We start from the raw sequence: 21,093 nt of genomic DNA, 5'->3' as shown, positions 1-21,093 counted from the left end.
ATTGTATGTAATTTAAGTGCTTTTTTGTGTAATTTCTGTGTGATTTCTGTGTAATTTTTGTGTTATTTTTGGGTAAATTTTGTTATTTTTTGTAATTTTGTGTTGTTGGTGTATTTTTGTGAAATTTGTGTGTATTTTTTGTGTTATTTTGTATAATTTTGTACAATTTTTGTGTAATTTTTGTGTACACTTTGTGTAATTTTTTTGAAATTTTTGTGTTTCTTTTTGTGTTATTTTTGTGACAATGTTTTGAAATTTTTGTGTAATTTTTGTGTAATCTTAAAGCAATTTTATGTTATTTTGTGTTATTTTTGTGTGATTTTTGAGATATTTTTATGTAATTTTTGTGTTATATTTGTGTTATTTATGTGTAATTTTTGTGTAATTCTTTTGTTATTTTTGTGTAATTTTTGTTTACTTTTGTGTCATTATTGTGTCATTTTTGTGTAATTTTTGTGTAGTTTTTGTGTCATTATTATGCCATTTTTGTGTCATTTTTGTATCATTTTTTGTATCGATTCTTATGTCATTTTAGTGCAATTTTGGTGTCATTTTTGTGTCATTTTAGTGTCATTTTTGTGTAATTTTAATGCCAATTCAGTGGCAATTCTGAGTCAATTTTGTGTCATTTTTGTGTAAATGTTTTGTCATTTTTGTGACAATTTTGCGTCATTTTTGTGTAATTTGTGAGTATTTTCTGTGTAATATTTGTGTAATTTATGTGTAATTTTGTTTTAATTTTGGTTTAATTTTTGTGTAACTTTTGTTTCATTTCTGTATTATTAATTTTTTTTTGTTTATTTTTTTTTGTAATTTTTGCAAAATTGATACGTTTTGGTGTCATTTTAATGTAATTTTTGTGTCATTTTGGCGTCATTTTTGTGTCATTTTCATGTCGATTTTATGTCATTTTTGTGTCACTTTGTGTCTTTTTTTGTGTCATTTTTGTTAAAGTCTAGTGTAATGTTAAAGTTATTTTTGTGTTATTTTTTTGTAATTTTTGAAATTTTTTTGTTGTTTTTTGGTGTAATTTAAGGTTATTTTCTGTTTTATTTTTATGTTGTTTTTGTTGAATATTTGTGTAATTTCAATGTAATTTTTATTTTATTTTTTTCATTTTGGTGCATTTTTTGTGTCATTTTTGTGTTCATTTTCGTGCCATGTTCGTGTTAATTTTGAATCATTTTTATTTCATTTTGATATCATTTTTGTTTCATTTGTGTGACATTTTTGTATCATTTTTGTGTCATTTTTGTGTCAATTTTGTGTAATTTTTGTGCCATTTTTGTGCCATTTTTGTGCCATTTTTTTGTCATTTTTGTATCCTTTTTGTGTCATTTTTGTCATTTTTATGTCATTTTTGTGTAATTTTTGTGTCATTTTTGTGTCAATTTTGTGTCATTTTTCTGTCATTTTTGTGTCAATTTTGTCTCATTTTTGAATCATTTTTGGGTCATTTTGTGTCATTTTTGTGCCAATTTGTGTCATTTTTGTGCCAATTTGTGTCATTTTTGTGCCATTTTTGTGCCATTTGGGTGCCATTTTTGTGCCATTTTTGTGTCATTTTTGTGTCATTTTTGTGTCATTTTTGTGTCATTTTTGTGTCATTTTTGTGTCATTTTTGGGTCATTTTTGGGTCATTTTTGTGTCATTTTTGTGTCATTTTTGTGTCATTTTTGTGTCATTTTTTGTGTCATTTTTGTGTCATTTTTGTGTCATTTTTGTGTCATTTTTGTTTCATTTTTGTGCCATTTTTGTGTCATTTTTGTGTCATTTTTGTGTCATTTTTTTGCAATTTTTATGCAATTTTGTGTCATTCTTGTAGTTATCATATTCATATCATATGATGATCATTTTTTTGTCATTTTTTTGTCATTCTTGTGTCATTTTTGTGTCATTTGTGAGTCATTTTGTTTAATTTTTGAATTGTATTTTTGTGTCATTTTTGTGTAATTTTAGTGCATTTTCTGTGAAATTTTTGTGTTGTTTTTGTGATTTTTGTTTAATATTTGTCGTAATTTTTGATTACTTTTTATTTAAGTTTTGTGTAATGTTTGTGTTATTCTGGTATAGTTTTTTGTAAATTTTGTATACTCTATGAGCAAGTATTGTGTTACCTTTGTGGTTTTTCGTGTAATTTTGTATTATTTTTTTGTTTTTATTGTGTTTGCTTTGTGTATTTTTTGTGTAATTTTTGTGCCATTTTTGTGTTATTGTTGTGTATTTTTTGTGTTAATTTTGAATAATTTTTAATTTTTGTGTAATTTTCGTAAATTTTTTAAATATTCTTGTGTAATTTTTGTTTAATTTTTGTGTCATTTTTGTATTTTATTTGTGTCATTTTTGTGTCATCTGAGTGTCTTTCTGGTGTCATTTTTGTTTCATTTTTGTGTCACTTTATGCTAGTTTTGTATCATTATTATTTCATTTTGGTGTAATTTTTGTAATTGTTTTTTGTAACTTTGTAGAGTTTCAAGTAATTTTTCTGCAATTTTTGTGTCCTTTTTGTAATATTTTGCCAAATTTTTGTGTAATTTTATGTATTTTTTTTAAATTTTGTGTAATTTTTGTGTAATTTTTGTGTTATTTTATTGTATATTTTGTGACTTTTTGTGCAATTTATGTGTGATTTCTGTGTGATTTTTGTGTAATTGCTGTGATTTTTTTTGAGTCATTTTTGTGTAATTTTTGCATAATGTTTGTTTTATTTTGGTTTAATCTTGGTTTACTTTTTGTCATTTTTGTCATTTTTGTAATTTTTGTAATTTTTGTCATTTTTGTCATTTTTGTCATTTTTGTCATTTTTGTCATTTTTGTCATTTTTGTCATTTTTGTCATTTTTGTCATTTTTGTCATTTTTGTCATTTTTGTCATTTTTGTCATTTTTGTCATTTTTGTCATTTTTGTCATTTTTGTCATTTTTGTCATTTTTGTCATTTTTGTCATTTTTGTCATTTTTGTCATTTTTGTCATTTTTGTCATTTTTGTCATTTTTGTCATTTTTGTCATTTTTGTCATTTTTGTCATTTTTGTCATTTTTGTCATTTTTGTCATTTTTGTCATTTTTGTCATTTTTGTCATTTTTGTCATTTTTGTCATTTTTGTCATTTTTGTCATTTTTGTCATTTTTGTCATTTTTGTCATTTTTGTCATTTTTGTCATTTTTGTCATTTTTGTCATTTTTGTCATTTTTGTCATTTTTGTCATTTTTGTCATTTTTGTCATTTTTGTCATTTTTGTCATTTTTGTCATTTTTGTCATTTTTGTCAGTTTTGTCATTTTTGTCATTTTTGTCATTTTTGTCATTTTTGTCATTTTTGTCATTTTTGTCATAATTGTCATTTTTGTCATTTTTGTCATTTTTGTCTTTTTTGTCATTTTTGTCATTTTTTTAATTTTTGTCATTTTTGTCATTTTTGTCATTTTTGTCATTTTTGTCATTTTTGTCATTTTTGTCATTTTTGTCATTTTTGTCATTTTTGTCATTTTTGTCATTTTTGTCATTTTTGTCATTTTTGTCATTTTTGTCATTTTTGTCATTTTTGTCATTTTTGTCATTTTTGTCATTTTTGTCATTTTTGTCATTTTTGTCATTTTTGTCATTTTTGTCATTTTTGTCATTTTTGTCATTTTTGTCATTTTTGTCATTTTTGTCATTTTTGTCATTTTTGTCATTTTTGTCATTTTTGTCATTTTTGTCATTTTTGTCATTTTTGTCATTTTTGTCATTTTTGTCATTTTTGTCATTTTTGTCATTTTTGTCATTTTTGTCATTTTTGTCATTTTTGTCATTTTTGTCATTTTTGTCATTTTTGTCATTTTTGTCATTTTTGTCATTTTTGTCATTTTTGTCATTTTTGTCATTTTTGTCATTTTTGTAATTTTTGTAATTTTTGTAATTTTTGTCATTTTTGTCATTATTGTCATTTTTGTCATTTTTGTCATTTTTGTAATTTTTGTCATTTTTGTCATTTTTGTCAGTTTTGTCATTTTTGTTATTTTTGTCATTTTTGTCATTTTTGTCATTTTTGTCATTTTTGTCATTTTTGTCATTTTTGTCATTTTTGTCATTTTTGTCATTTTTGTCATTTTTGTCATTTTTGTCATTTTTGTCATTTTTGTCATTTTTGTCATTTTTGTCATTTTTGTCATTTTTGTCATTTTTGTCATTTTTGTCATTTTTGTCATTTTTGTCATTTTTGTCATTTTTGTCATTTTTGTCATTTTTGTCATTTTTGTCATTTTTGTCATTTTTGTCATTTTTGTCATTTTTGTCATTTTTGTCATTTTTGTCATTTTTGTCATTTTTGTCATTTTTGTCATTTTTGTCATTTTTGTCATTTTTGTCATTTTTGTCATTTTTGTCATTTTTGTCATTTTTGTCATTTTTGTCATTTTTGTCATTTTTGTCATTTTTGTCATTTTTGTCATTTTTGTCATTTTTGTCATTTTTGTCATTTTTGTCATTTTTGTCATTTTTGTCATTTTTGTCATTTTTGTCATTTTTGTCATTTTTGTCATTTTTGTCATTTTTGTCATTTTTGTCATTTTTGTCATTTTTGTCATTTTTGTCATTTTTGTCATTTTTGTCATTTTTGTCATTTTTGTCATTTTTGTCATTTTTGTCATTTTTGTCATTTTTGTCATTTTTGTCATTTTTGTCATTTTTGTCATTTTTGTCATTTTTGTCATTTTTTGTCATTTTTGTCATTTTTGTCATTTTTGTCATTTTTGTTATTTTTGTCATTTTTGTCATTTTTGTCATTTTTGTCATTTTTGTCATTTTTGTCATTTTTGTCATTTTTGTCATTTTTGTCATTTTTGTCATTTTTGTCATTTTTGTCATTTTTGTCATTTTTGTCATTTTTGTCATTTTTGTCGTTTTTGTCATTTTTGTCATTTTTGTCATTTTTGTCATATTTGTCATTTTTGTCATTTTTGTCATTTTTGTCATTTTTGTCATTTTTGTCATATTTGTCATTTTTGTCATTTTTGTCATTTTTTTTTCATTTTTGTCATTTTTGTCATTTTTGTCATTTTTGTCATTTTTGTCATTTTTGTCATTTTTGTCATTTTTGTCATTTTTGTCATTTTTGTCATTTTTGTCATTTTTGTCATTTTTGTCATTTTTGTCATTTTTGTCATTTTTGTCATTTTTGTCATTTTTGTCATTTTTGTCATTTTTGTCATTTTTGTCATTTTTGTCATTTTTGTCATTTTTGTCATTTTTGTCATTTTTGTCATTTTTGTCATTTTTGTCAGTTTTGTCAGTTTTGTCATTTTTGTTATTTTTGTCATTTTTGTCATTTTTGTCATTTTTGTCATTTTTGTCATTTTTGTCATTTTTGTCATTTTTGTCATTTTTGTCATTTTTGTCATTTTTGTCATTTTTGTCATTTTTGTCATTTTTGTAATTTTTGTCATTTTTGTCATTTTTGTCAGTTTTGTCAGTTTTGTCATTTTTGTTATTTTTGTCATTTTTGTCATTTTTGTCATTTTTGTCATTTTTGTCATTTTTGTCATTTTTGTCATTTTTGTCATTTTTGTCATTTTTGTCATTTTTGTCATTTTTGTCATTTTTGTCATTTTTGTCATTTTTGTCATTTTTGTCATTTTTGTCATTTTTGTCATTTTTGTCATTTTTGTCATTTTTGTCATTTTTGTCATTTTTGTCATTTTTGTCATTTTTGTCATTTTTGTCATTTTTGTCATTTTTGTCATTTTTGTCATTTTTGTCATTTTTGTCATTTTTGTCATTTTTGTCATTTTTGTCATTTTTGTCATTTTTGTCGTTTTTGTCGTTTTTGTCATTTTTGTCATTTTTGTCATTTTTGTCATTTTTGTCATATTTGTCATTTTTGTCATTTTTGTCATTTTTGTCATTTTTGTCATATTTGTCATTTTTGTCATTTTTGTCATTTTTGTCATTTTTGTCATTTTTGTCATTTTTGTCATTTTTGTCATTTTTGTCATTTTTGTCATTTTTGTCATTTTTGTCATTTTTGTCATTTTTGTCATTTTTGTCATTTTTGTCATTTTTGTCATTTTTGTCATTTTTTTTCATTTTTGTCATTTTTGTTATTTTTGTCATTATTGTCATTTTTGTCATTTTTGTCATTTTTGTCATTTGTGTCATTTTTGTCATTTTTGTCATTTTTGTCATTTTTGTCATTTTTGTCATTTTTTGTCATTTTTGTCATTTTTGTCATTTTTGTCATTTTTGTCATTTCTGTAATTTTTGTCATTTTTGTCATTTTTGTCATTTTTGTCATTTTTTATGAGTTTCTGAAGTATTTAATTTTTATCAATTGTTTTTTTTTTTTTTGAGTTATTTCGTTGAATATTTTTTGTTTTATGGTAATGAATAGTGATCGCAGGTCTTGTTGGTCTGGCGACATCTATACTTCAATGAAATTAAAAACGCTACACTTTACTTTATATTGTCAGACCAAGATGTCTAGAATATCTAAGCAGTTTTCACATTTCATTGCTATGAATATTTCAACATGTGAGCTTCCATCAGCATGGTCATTCAACTAGGAAAGCTGTCCTCAAGAATATCGTAAATTTCTATTTTCACCTTATGGCTACGCATAATTTTCACCCAACCGCTTCTCAGTTATACAATTCTGAAAACTATGCGAACAAGACTCCCACATGTTCACGCATCATAATGTTTCACGATAATATCCCTTCTCTTCGAGTTTTATTTGCCATTCCATCCGTTATGTCGGCTAAGGTAGATTTGAACGGATTAAACCGTCACTAATCTTGCGTGTCTTCTCAAAACTCCGCTGCCGAGTTGAGTCGTTGGCTTGGTTGGACTTGAAGGCCCGGCTCATCTTTCATCTCCGACTGACTGCTCGCTACTCATGCTCATCTCACACAACTTCCCTTCCATCATCGCCACGGTCCATTTACAAAAAATATGGAATCAAAAGCCGTTGGCGCATATTTTTAGAATTTTTATTGCCACAATCGGCAGTTAGTTTCGGGGAAGCAACATTTTGTGCACGCATCGTGAAATTTTCCGGCAAACTTTACCGGTGCGTAACGCGTGCTGGCCCGGATATTTGCTGGCCACCGGCGTTTTTTGGCATGCAATTTTTTTATGTAGAAACGAAGCATATTTTCTGTGGTGGTCAAATTTATAAAAATAACATTTGGAAGGGTCTCAAACCAGTTGAGCTACTCGGATTAGGTCACTTCATTTCACGTCGATTATCTTGGGATAATGGAAACAAGATGGGATCCATTTTTTCAATAATCTCATAAGCGGCGTTGTGATTAGACTTAGTCATAACACAAATTAATTAAAATATCAAGCATACTTAAAATATCAATTGATATCGTTGACGTACGTTGGACCATCTCAAATATGAATTTCAATGCTTTTAACAATTTCCATTTTCATAATCTTGAAATATTCTTTCTGGTAGAAAATAACTTTTACTTATGATAAATTGCCGCAGCCTGTGGCGTAGAGGATAGCCTTCATTTCTTCTAAGCCAGCGGGTATGAGATCGAATCCCGGTCACTTAAAATTAACATTTCAAATCGGAACCGGAAAATTAACATTTCAAATCGTGATTGAATATTGTTTAAAATTTAAGATATACCTAACAGAGGAATTTTTAATCAACTTTTCAATTGTCAATGTTAATGAATATGTTTAATAAATTAGATACCAATTAGACCGGAATAAATATCAAATCCTTTTTTGTCACTCGGAGTTGGAACATCGCGAGAGGGGGAGAAAAAAAGAAGAAGAAATTGATATTTGTTCCGGCTTAATTATCTTATTGCTAAAAAATTTTTAATCATGGTTAATTTCTGACCTGATTTGAAATTTATTTGAGAATCCGGATTTTTTATAAATTAAGTGCTACACCCTTTTCATGTGTTCTATTTCTGTGCACTTAGGTATGTGCTGAATTTCTAGTTCAGAATATTAGAGATTATCATTTTGAATTATTTGTTTATAACTTACCGGAAATAACATTGATTTTGATTGAAGTGAATTTTGAAAATTATGTTCATCATGTTATGTTGTGAGACGAAAAACTATGTAGATAAATAAGAATAAATTTTCTTTTGTTTTGAATCGTATCAGTAGAATTCATTATTGTTTCGAGCTTGTGTGATGGTTTTTAAAATTATTCATATTTAATTTGCATTTTTGGTATTGTTATTATTACTATTTAATTTTGAATTTCGAGAACCATCCCCACCCCCCATCATGGACGGGTCCTTCGCATGGGCCTGACCCGGGCAATCTTTTATGGCGAAATTATACCGAATTTTTCTACCATGCGATAAATTTTGTATATTTTACCCGAATATAGGTGGTGCAATGCCAAAACTTGGGTTCCACTTTTCATATAAGGATACCTCGATGGATTATTTATGTCAAGTGTAGGTTTCGCTGGAACCTTAACGATGCCTCCATGAGCCAACGTTTTAAAAACGCGTTTTGAGGGCATAATGATGTCACTTTTTGGTGTTCGGAAAAATAAAAATTTGACATCTTTAGGTCCTTCAAATTCTTGACTAAAAAAGGTATAAAAAACGATCAATGAAACCAAAATCGTATGATTGATTTTACTTGTTAATATTATCGATTCGATGATACCTAAACGATGCCTATATTTGCCATGATGGAAAAATAGGCTGTGTGGCAGCGGCCTAAAGAATACTGCCACTGGGATACTGGTCCATGTCGTACGAGACGACTTATTCAGTACTTCCCAGATACGTTTATCTAATATTTCTGTCTATTGGAAATCAAGGTTTTCAACTAGTGCAAGCTATGGAGATCATGGAGATGGAGGTCCAACTGCCCGATGCGAGAGAAATTTGGTGAGCTCTTTCCATTGTACCTATATTTATTGTATGTGTTAGTATTTTACTTTGCTATCTGTATGAAGCGCCTTTTATAGTACAGCGGCAAGTAGCAGAAGTATGGTTATTGAGAGTTACTTTCTTGAAGAGGAGACAAAACAATTCATGTTTCGAAACAATCGCTTATTTGTAATTCCAATTTTCTTTCTTGAATCACATAACTTTAAATAATTTTGAGTAGTTTATTAGCACATAGTAATTCATTTAACATAGGATAAAACCCTTGCGTCAAAAACAAAACGTAATTTCATCGAAGAATTTTTTTTCCATATTTGTTAGATTTCATAACTTTTATATTCTTGCTCTGTAAGTTTATGGATTGCTTGTTTTAATGCATCACTCAAATGCATCAACTTAAGTAGAGTTACCATTCCATCTCAAATAATCTTTTGTCCGTTACCAATCATTTTCCTAGAAAGTATATCTTGATTCTGGAAATATCATTTCAACCATATTTTTAAGATATCCAATTGTTTATTATCTGTGACAAGATTATTGCCTTAATATTCATTATAGTAAAGTGAAACAATATTCATGCGGTATCATTCGATATACCTTTTTCTACAGCCCAGGCTGCTAAATGTCAGTCAATTTTGTGTCTGACACTGACCATTGGCAGCTCTGTCTACAGCTCTTACAATCTTAGCTCTTTACAAAGTCAATTCAAATTGTTTTAAAGAATTCATTTTCATTTTCAAGTAGCAAAATTTTCAACGATCATGTTATCAAAATATATTGAGAATTTATTTAAAAAATAACTTATTTACTTGCTAAACTTTTTTGCTCCCATAATAACATATGGTGAAAACATCCATGAATTTGAATCGAGTTTTTCACTACCAAATTATTTTATTACAATAATACACTTTTCTATTGTTGTTCGAAGCTTGAAAGACTATTCTAGGTTGGAAAGGGTTGCGTCTGGATGGTGTTGAGGTTTGGTTGAGAGTGATGTGTGCCTAAACATGATTTGGGGAGTTTGACAGGTTTTTTGAAAAGTACATCAAATCAGTAAGTAGCCTAACCAGGTCATATACTGCTTTTGAGACATTATGGTAGAAATCAGTATATTGATATGAGGGTTGAATCTGGGTAAATGCAATAGCATCAAACGTCGCCTAAAAGGTTAGAAGGGCAAATAGAAGATCTCCTTTTGATTATAATTTTATAAAAATTGGAAACCTAGATAGCAAGATAAATGGAATAATGACTTTTAATTTTTTTCTTTTTTTTTTTGGTTATTTTCACAATTTGAATTTTTTCACTTCCAAATACTTTGTACACAATCATATATGTCAAACATTGTAAAACTACAGCTCAAATGAAATAATTTTATCAGATTCTCCAAAACCAATATTAAGTTATCTAGCCTTTTGTATCACTTCAATATATTTCTTTACTGTTTAGTGGCATTCATTGAATTAGACCAAATTATTTGAGACGAATTATTTTTTCTGTTCATAGTTGATAGCAAGCGCAAGCCTTTTTTTCTCCATAATAAAGAAATCAACATGAGGCAAAAACTAGAATTGCACTGATGAGTTTTCAAAAACGACCTTCATCTATTATTACAACTGACAGCTCATTTAAAATTTCTATCCCAATCACCGAGGCGCATGTTTTTCATTAACAAAGTTTTAAAATTTCAAAATTTTTATTATAACTATACTTTGAAGTATAATCGGCTTGTTATTGCTGAAAGGTCGTTTTTGAAAATACATCAAAATAATAGAAACATTAGCTAGGAAAACAAGTTAGCTTGGAGAGGGTTTTTAAAAAAAAATGTTTTAACGTTATTGAAATACTTCTGTCTTTCAGAAAGCTTTGGAGCTTATATATCTGCCTCATAGGTATAAGTAGGAGTTTCCTTAGGAAATATCTAGGAGCATAGAAGGTGTAGGAAAAACGATCACACCATTAACCAAAATGGATCCTGATCTATAAACCCTTCCCTACTAACAAAACCCTTTCCATGGATATTTGAATATAGATTCGCAGACGTACAGACGGTTTCCATAGTTGGCGATATTGACTTACCTTTGTATCTAGATTTTTCAAAGCTAGTATTTGGAATATCTAGGGACAAATGGTTGTTGATTGAACCTAGAAAGTATCCAACTAACTAACATCCTTTCATGTTTCCCCCATTGACTACTAGGACGTGGCCGGCGCCGCTATTAACCATATTCAAAGAGAGAGAGCATGAATTTTGTGCAACGAGAATGTAATGCTAATCCCAAGCAGCATTCTATTGGCCTTTGCACAAAGTTGATGGCCTCGGTTAATCGCGGAGTAGCAACCATTGGCGAAGTAGAACTTGTTCTGCCTAGCCACGCCAACGATCATGGAATTGGAAATGCCTAAGTTGAGCAAAGTATAATCAAATATGTTATCTGAAGTTTAAAAAATGATCATATCTAAGCATATCATATATCGTCATATCTGAATATTTTTTTATCGTTGTATAAACATACTTACACAGCGTTTCCAGTTCGATGATTTAAGGTGGATATGAGTAGTCAACCAAGCTAAGCTAAGCTATTTCTGTCTATTGGAAATCAATGAGGTATCTGGGCGGGGGAGAAAATAGGTCAAGGTCAATTATTGCATGCAGAGTTCAGAAGTTTTTCAAGTTCAAAACATTGGAAGAAAATGTTTTGAATCTTAATCAGTTTTAAACTCTTGCTAGTATTTTTTAACCTTTGTACGTATTTTCTTCAATATTCCCTATTAAATCAAGTTTTTGATCAAAACTTGTATCGCATGTCGACAATCATATCTGTTTCACCTAATATATGACACTTCTCTAGTATTGACACATGTTCCCTTTCCTTTAGAATGGTTATAGTGTTAAGAAGAGTCAAAGCTCCTTTAATATCGTACTCTGATATTTCGTATCATACGTCAATCCTGGTTCTGGAATCCACTGCTACAGCTCCGTGCAGTGTTAATATTGCTTGTTTCAAATTTGGCGTCACAGAAGCTCATTGTAGTCGTCTAACCAGAGCGCTAACTGGTCAGTTTAATAAAAATATATAAAATCAAGACTTTGTGTTCTGAATCTCCTGTATGGTTAAGCTATGATTCATGGGTACTTTTGTACCTATATTTACCTTCCACTTAGTGTGTATATGTCCCTTTATTGCCCAACTTCATTTTTTTAATGCATGTCAGAATTTAACAAAGAAAGTTAAAAAAAAGTCCTTATTTCCAATATTATGATTTAAAAAAAGCTTCATTGCTAAAAATCCCTATGTGGATAGGCTAAATGCCAACTTTGCCATTATAAAATCGTTTATTTGCCCTCATTGTAGCATCGTGGTTAGAACATTTTCTGATCATTGTAAATTCAAATCTCCTGAATTTTGTAGTTGTGAATCAATAATGTGTGATTCTTTTTAGCTCATATATGCCTGTTTTTCATTTGCTAGAAAGCTTTTATTTACTCTCGCCTATCCTGTTATAAGTGTATCTAATTCTAATTTAAACTAAAATAACAATATGTCATTTTTCACCCAATGTGGTTATAAGCTTCAATGCTTCAAAATCCCTACGTGGATCGGCTTTATGCCCTAAATATTTATTTATTTTTTAATCCTTTTATGGTTTTCAGAAAGCAATTTATTGTATCTTTTAAAGAAACTTTGCTGAATACACCAAGGTCGTGAAATGGAACGCTATCGTTCTATGATTTTTGCAAGATTAAAAAAGTAGGGCGTGTCTAAAAAAACGGTTTTTTGCTTAGAACTTTTTTAATACAAGCTCTACAAGTTTGATGTGTTCTAAACACTTTCTCAACAAAACAAAACACATATTTTTCTCGAAGACTGTGCATGGCTATCTTATTGTCTTTTGAAGCTAGGATCATTATTGTGTAAAAATTTATCAATTTTTGAGCTGCTTTATCTCGAATTGGGGCAAACGAAAAAATCTGCTTTTTGCTGCATCAACTAGGTTGTTATACAAATATAAGATACAGAAAAAACTGGAGATGCGTTTTTTGTTTAACTCGAGATTTTTAATTTTCAACATTTCTTATTTTTACAAAAAATATCAAATCCTCCTCTAAAACCCTCTATTTTCCCGGCTTTAAAAGTTATTAAAAAATTTTCTGCTTTTGTGCAGATAATAGTCACAGAAAGCGCAGGCGTGCTATTAAGCATGTTATGTATGGCGAGTTTGAATTTAGAGATATATTCGATTTGGCGAAATGGAAGCTCCATACAGCATCCTCGCAAGCATCTGTACAACCCATGGTACATCCATAGACGCCAAAGGAAGGTTTTAGGAGGAGGAGAATATTTGAGAATGGTAAGAAAAAAAGCATAAATACTCTCATTCAACCGACTGAATGTGATTTCATTGAAAATTAAAGCACGGAATGTTTATACGTGCATTTTTGTTTGAAAAAATATAAAAAATAAGAAATGTTGAAAATTAAAAATCTCGAGTTAAACAAAAAACGCATCTTCAGTTTTTTTCTGTATCAAATATTTGCATTACAACTTAGTTGATGCAGTAAAAAGCAGATTTTTTCGTTTGCCCCAATTCAAGATATTGCAGCTCAAAAATTGATAAATTTTTACACAATAATGCTCCTAGCTTCAAAAGACAATAAGATAGCCATGCACAGTCTTCGAGAAAAATGTGTGTTTTGTTGTGTTGAGAATTTTCACGACTTTGGTGTGTTCAGCAAAGTTTCTTTAAAAGATACAATCTATAGCTTTCTAGAACATTTCTATACTCTATCTCTTCACCGAAAGAAATTAGTATCTTGACTTTCCACGGTATTGACACGTCCTAATAATTCACCTTTTAAAAAGAAAGCGCTTGTTATATGAAGTAACTTAGTAGAACAAATGATTTGTCTAAAACGTACGGATTTTGTGTTATTAGTTTTGTCTCGCTAAATGTTTGATCTGGACCACTGTGCATTGGTAAATTTGCTTCAAAAATTATGATTTTTCAGATGAGATTTAAAAAAAATCAGTGCGATTATTGAAAAACTATTAGATCTGGCTTCACTGGGTAGCATTCAAAATCAAAACATTAAAAAGTAAGTCGGTTTCTCGAAGCGGCGAAAATGGCAATTTTATTTTACAAAAAAACGCGTTTTTGATGCGTCCTTTCGAGGAAATTATTCGTTTCATTCTTGTTTAGAGGTTAGGGCTGAGGCCTTTCGGTAAGGTAGTGTTCGTGTAAAACTGTCAATATATCCTAATTCAGGTTTTGCATACTATTAAGATTTTTTATATTTTTTGCAAAAATAAAGCGGATTTTATTTAAAATTTCAATACTATTGTATTGGAATTCCTGGCAAATTCCTTGAAAAAACTAAACAGATTTAGTCTAAACAATCTTGTTCCGAAGATGAATCGATTTGAAAAAAATTAATTTAGATAACATTTTTTTTTTGAAAGTTGAATTGATATATTTTTATTAAATTTTAATCTAATCTCTGTAAATTAACATTCAAAAATTTTCAACTCATCTGCAACACCGGAAGCAATTAAGCCACTGTTAAACCAACAGAGAATTTCAATTGGTACTCTGTTTTTGATAGTTCATTGCGCACTTCGAATTGAAAATAGTTTTCAAATCAAGTGTACCTATGTATGGAAGGTAGAAACATATCTAGAGTTTTAATCAAAACAGTCCATAAAACCAGAACTCTTCAAGAGGAAATAGTCTGTCGTTCTTCATCTTCAAACGACGGTGCACTAAAGCAATGCTCTTGGATGATTTTTATTTTGAGTAGGTTCCCGTGTTTACAATCTGCTCCACTGGCTCATTCCGGGGGATAGAGATTCCTTGCATTTCTATGCACACTACTGCGCTGCTGTCCGGCAGTTTCGGGAGAAAAACATAACATAAAACAAAAATCTCAACTCTCAACCTCAAGACAACACTAACCAGATCAGAAACCACCGACACTTTTCTGTTTAACTTAATTTAACACATCGTTAATCACCGGGGCGGCACGGGTGAGTAGCACGCGTCGTCGTCAGTCGCCTTTCTGTGGTCACTTTTTTTTTTCTTGGGTCGAGTATCCCCCGCATGCGGTTTGTTTCACTTTTGTCGACAGGCGTTGAGTTCTAAAATTTCGCCACCTACTTCGATAATGGTAGGGGAGGTTCGATGGTCATTATTGAAGGGACACTTGTTGCAATTTTTCACTCCAGGTTACTAATTGGTTGCTTTGATATCATCTGATGAACATGGTCATAAAATTTGAATTTTCTTGAATTTCTTATGACAAAAATTTCAGATGATGGAGCATATGTTCGTGTTTGATCTACCCAAATTATTTTGAAGCTTATCTCCAACCATTAATAACACTTACTTTTTATCAAATAACCTCTAGAAGCTTGTTAGTCAAGATTTTGACTCAACTGCATTCATCTGCTTCAGGAACTCCAACATTCGAATGTAGGACGATCAACTTATTAAAAACCACAAAACCGCCTATTCCACGATCGGTTCCAAGAAACGATGACTATTCGGAGACACCAGACATAAAAAAAAAACAACAACAAAAACTTAATCTTAGACGTAAGCGACGCGAACGACCAGAATCGAAGAAATTGAAATCGAATCGAAACGCCAACCTGACTAGAACGTAGCGCAATCACGACTAAAAGGCTAAGCTGAACCGAAGAAGAGGTGCAGCGCCATACTGACAGACTAACTGACTTACCGAACGACTTCTGGCTAAAACGCGGGAAGAAGCAAACTCGGAAAAACAATCATTCCGAAGCGGGGCAATTTTCCTACTTCCAAGTGCTGCTCCCCAAATGCCGGAAAAAGTGCTTTCCCATGAGAGCGTTCCAAGAGTCAAGAACCATGCGTTCCTTCCGATTTTCCTTCTTTCTCCCATGGGTTCGAAGCAGACGTTTTTCCGAGATCCTCTCTTTCTTGCTAACGCCTGTCCTGCACTTCTGCATGAGTGAATTTAAGTCTCTCGAGGGCAGTCTGATTTCCATGGGGCGTTCATTTCTGTTTCTCGCCGGCCTACGTAAATAACAGCTGATGGTGATGGGACATCATCGTTCGTCAGTCGCGGTCGTGGACTCACTTAGTCGATAACCGACCGCGGCTGTGATTGAGAAGCACTTGGAAGTTGAACCATTCGAACCCGTTCAGCAGCGGGTTAAGTGTCATTTGGGTTGACTTTTATTAGCGGTTGAGTTGATCGATGATTGATAAATTTGGCTAAGTCTTTTTAAACTAGTAACATAACTAACTTGACTGAAATAAACTTTTTATATTTTATTAAAATTTGGGAACGCATTGAACCATAAAACTTCTTCACAACATCCATCACTCATGAACATCATATGACACTCCGGACCCTTATGTCAAAACTTCTCAAAAAAAGCGAAGGCATAAACGCGTATTTCCGGATGTGATCCAGAGAGTGAATACAAATTATTCAATTTCCTCTCTTTCTCTAAGCTAAAATTTGAATAACAAATTTGTCTTTGAAAGAGATGGGCTAATTGTGAAAATTTTAATTCTTCAAAATTCGTATGCAAGACCAAAATAGACTAAGTCGATTTAGGGTCGTTTGTAAATTTCTCAAACCCTGAGGTCTAAAAGCTTACTTTTTTGGTTCAAAGCTCATCTATCATTTTTGCAGAACTTTTAAGTAACATTTACATGAGTAAAATTGGACATTTATGTTTGTATAGGAAAATTGAATATTTTGTTCTTTAAAAATCAACATTATTTATGTTTCTTCTGTAGAAACGACTTTGCTAATGGTTTTTGAGCCTATTTAATAAAAATTTAAAGGAAATTTTTCACTTAACAACTTTGTCGAAGACCGTAACTTCGTATCTTTTTAGGAAACACAGTTATAAGCTGTTGAATATGGGTATGTCTTTGCATTGAAAAACAATCAATTCAACTGACATCACTGCTTTGCCTTGCGAGATATTGCATGACAGCTATATACCGCCAGGCCCCAGCAGTGATGTCAGTTGAATTGATTGTTTTTCAATGTCAAAAGACATGCCTCTTTTCAACAACTTTTTTTTTGCCTAGTGAATTACTGACCTACAATCTTCGACAAAGTTGCTCAGTGGAAAATTTCCTTTAAAGAATTTTTAAATTAGCACAAAAACCTTTAGCAAGTTCGGATCCACAGAAGAATAAAAAAGTTGTTGATTTTCAGAGCAAAATTTTCAATTTTCTTATACAAACATAAAACTTCTGATTTACTCATGTGAACGTTTTTTTTTTAAATCTGCAAAGAATCTGCAAGAGAAAAATAAAAAAAATGACCCCTAATCAACTCAGTCTATTCTCAAAAGCTTATATTATTGGCTATAATTCAAACTTGCTTTTGATGGTAACAAATCATATCAAGGCTTCGAGTTGATACAAAACAGTGTAAAGAAGTGTTTTTTTAGGTTGACTCCGGAAAATGATGACTGCTAGTGTATTGCCTAAGCACAACATCATTGAAATTTTTCTTTCATTATTTATACCATTAAAAATATTTTTTCGAATATAAACATGGCAGGCCACATGATTCCACATTAAGTTATGTAAATTTGTTTATTTGTATAAAATCAACGGATCATATGAAGATCCTAATGATAACTTAATAGTAACTTCAATTTTAGATGAAAATCAAAACAGGTCTGTTAGAGTGCTCCAAATGACCCAACTTTTAAAAAAGTTATTCGCTATAGGCTAAAAATAATCCTAGGCCTAGTACAAAATCTTATGCCAAATATGGCATCGGATCACGAAAAAAGATCGCTCAATAAGCCTGAAGTTTGTATGGGACTTTGAGACAATTTGTTTGGAAGAATCATGAAAATCCAGTTTTAATCAATAACTTTCCTTGGTAGATTTAGTGTTATTCATTCAGATGCCGATAAATTTTATTTAGTTTTGTTTTGTTAATCATATTTGATCTTTTTTAAGTTTGTTTGATTTTGATTTGTCATGTTTTAATCGTCCCTAGTTTTATCTTATTTAACGTAATTTTTTTAATTTCTCAGTCAACAGGATAAACCAAGATATAGAAGGTAAATCTTGGTTTATCCTGTTGACTAAGAAATTCAAATTCTACCTGTAACCTTTGTTGTCCAATATGCATATTGTCGGGGTTTCATGTGATTTTTTAGTCATTTAGAGCAAATTCACTGGTGTTGGGAGAAAGTGGTAGAAATTTTGTCATTTTTTGGATTTTTTGGATTTCAGATGGCGTTGAACAGAAAACTTCAACTTCTATTCGTGAGGCTTTTAACTCAATATTCATATTGTAGGATTTTCTTGCCACTGATCATATATTGTCAATTCCAGAAATTTTGCAAGGAAAAAAGCTTTCAATACCGAATGACGACTCTGATACCGTAAAACCGTGCAAATTATGGAGAGCTGTTTGTTGTGCAAATGAACCCTTAACTTCTAGTTATTTCTCACCGTGTAATATACATTGTTTTTTTTTCCTTAGCGTCTTTTACTAAATAGTTGGAATTCTGCCGCAGCATTTGACGGTGGCGCTTTTTGATTTTGCCCGTCGATTCCCGTTAGAGCTCCGAAATTTGTAATGGATAATTTTTGCTGCAGCGCATAACTTTTCACAGGTTTTAAATTTCCCATACAAATTTGTGGCAGTCTAATGTCTATACAGTTCTTGAAACAGTTAGAATTTCTCTCCGGAACACATTCCTAGAAACATCAAAGTCGAAATGCTCAGAAAAGCGGTTGAACGTCTTCAATATGCCGATAAAGGCGCTGTTTGCTCCATAGTTGTTAAGACAAACTGGGAACATACAGTGTCGGACAGTAGAATAGAACCGCTCTAATGCAAAATATTGAAATCACTTTTAAATTGCCAATTCAAATATAATAATATGCGACACCTAGCGGCAAGCCTTTATTGTAGTATGCCAACTTTGTTTACTGCACGTTTGTTGCAATCAAAGCAACCCGTTTGTTCTACTCGACCAGAATGCTGTCAGAGGGTGAAAAAAGTCGCGTCATAAAATAAGACCAGCTCATCGGTTCGGCTGTTCCGGCATTTTCAGCGCTCTAGATTTGAAGAAAAGGTGTTGTTTTCGGTGTTGTTTGTCCATTTTCGTGTTCTGGTAAGTATTTCCCATAAAATTAATCATGTAAATCATGTAAACAAACAAAAAATAAAGATATCCTTCCTCCTACTCTGTTTTCAGCGAAAAAGCGATGGGTCGGGCACAGCACTGCACGGAGGTCCAGCGAGCGATCATCCGGAATCTGTACAAGGCTGGCAAAAGCCAACGCGAGATTGCCGACTACTTAGGAAGGTCGAAAACTTTCGTTTTCAACGCGTTTCACAGCACCGGCAAACGGGAACTGACCGGCCGCCCTCGCAAAACGACGCAGAAGGACGATTCGGCAATCAAGCGGGCCTCGCAAAAGGACCCTTTCAAAGCACCCAAGCAGATCAGAGACGAGCTGAACTTATCTGTGAGTTCCCGGACGGTTCAGCGACGGTTGGCGGAGAAGGGACTAGGAGGAAAAAGTCCCCGGAAGGTGCCGATGCTGACGCCGAAGCACTTGAAGGCGCCCAGATACTTCGGGAAGTGGCAGTTCCAGCAGGACAACGAGCCCAAACATACCGCTAAAACGGTTAAAAAGTGGATCCAGGATAATAAGGTAGACGTTATGGAGTGGCCAGCACAGTCCCTTGATCTCAATCCCATAGAGAACCTATGTGAAATAGTTAAACGTAAGGTGTACACTGAAAAATCGAAACACACAAAAATCAAAACACACTGAAAGGAAGAACTCAAGGACAGTCGACTCTAGACGTTAAGAGACCAGCGACAACTATTTAGAGCGCGTGTAGCATTTCTGCGGACTTGTAGCGTATCCATTTAGGTGATTGAGGCGGCAGCGATTCTCATAGCTTGGTAAACGGAAAGGGTCTCTCCAGTTCAGGTGACGGGCATTCCGAATGAAGCGATGCTGGATAGCCTCGATTTGTTCTGTCCCATTCTAGGCACCAAACAGCTGAAGCACGCTCGAGAATGGAACGAACTATACAGCAGTGAAGATTTTTCAGGCCATACACGCCTTTGAAGTCTTTGGCCATGCAAAATAAGAATCCAAGGCTTTTGGACGATATATTTTTAATGCATATAGTCTTAACCTCCAGCCGTTGATCGAGAATAACGTCAAGAGTTTCAGGTCGTCGGTCGGTCAAGGAGTGGGAATACATCATAAAAATATATGTCGAAAATGATCGGTCCTAAATGACCTCCTTGAGGCACACCGGAGGAGGCAAGGAAATGATTGCAAAAGGAGTCACAAGTGCAAAAGAGATCCAGAGAAACTCAATCGTTCGAGCTTTGTGATAACGATACGTGGTTCATCTTGTCGAAGGCAGCAGAACGATCAGTATATATGGTGTCAGTTTGGGTTTTCATGGCAAAGCTGTCTTGCACAAAAAATGTGAACGTGAGGACGTTAGTAGTCGTGGATCGTTTAGGCTGAACCCGCGCTGATCGTTGGAAAGTTGGTGGTTGAAGAATACATATATGGAATCCAAGATAACCAATTCAAACAATTTGGCAAACGCGCATATTTATAGCAGAAATTCCGCGGTAGTTGTAAACACCTCTCATGTCTCCCTTCTTGTAAACTGAAAACATGTGTGCTTCCTTCCACAGTTTGAGAATGATTTCGCCATCTAGCGATGATTGGAAGATATGCCTAATAGGAAACAGCAAAAGTGGCATAAAACGCTTTAAAAATGTAGCAAGTTTACCGTCCGGGCCCATAGATCTACAGTTTTTCAGCTTAGCTGATATAATTCAGGATGTTGGCAAACGTCTCGGCAGCTTCATTGGGATTAGAGAAATCAGCTTCCCAATCAATGGATTGCAGGACGAAGCTTATAGCTTCGAAGTCAACGTTGTTAAAATTGTGTGAGAAAGTATTTATTTTGTTTGTTGTTTATTTATTCTTGCAATTTAAGATAACAATCTTTTCAATCACTGCAATTGGTTTTACTGGGATTTGCAATTATTCTAGCTAATCTTCTCTACTCTTATCCTATTCTAACCTGGCTAAACACTCTCTTTTAAAAACGTTAATGTTACAATTCATCTTGATCTCATCAGGTAACTGGTTCCAATAGACAATGCCGCGTACAAACAGTGTGCCGTTGTAATGGGAAGTAAAATTTCTCGG

At 31.8% G+C, this 21,093-nt stretch overlaps 1 protein-coding gene across 1 annotated transcript in view; it reads right to left on the bottom strand.

The window, feature by feature from the left end:
* Positions 1-15,558, bottom strand: part of LOC129741326 (uncharacterized) — a 106,762-nt gene extending 91,204 nt beyond the window's left edge. The window contains exon 1 of the mRNA XM_055733046.1: positions 15,245-15,558. The gene's annotated coding sequence lies outside the window, so the exon portion shown is untranslated. The remainder of the gene's footprint in view (positions 1-15,244) is intronic.
* Between the last annotated feature and the right edge of the window lie 5,535 nt (positions 15,559-21,093).

The sequence above is a fragment of the Uranotaenia lowii genome, chromosome 2 (genome assembly GCF_029784155.1).
Source record: "Uranotaenia lowii strain MFRU-FL chromosome 2, ASM2978415v1, whole genome shotgun sequence".
Classification (NCBI taxonomy): domain Eukaryota; kingdom Metazoa; phylum Arthropoda; class Insecta; order Diptera; family Culicidae; genus Uranotaenia; species Uranotaenia lowii.
This window is presented reverse-complemented; position numbering and strand designations above follow the sequence as displayed.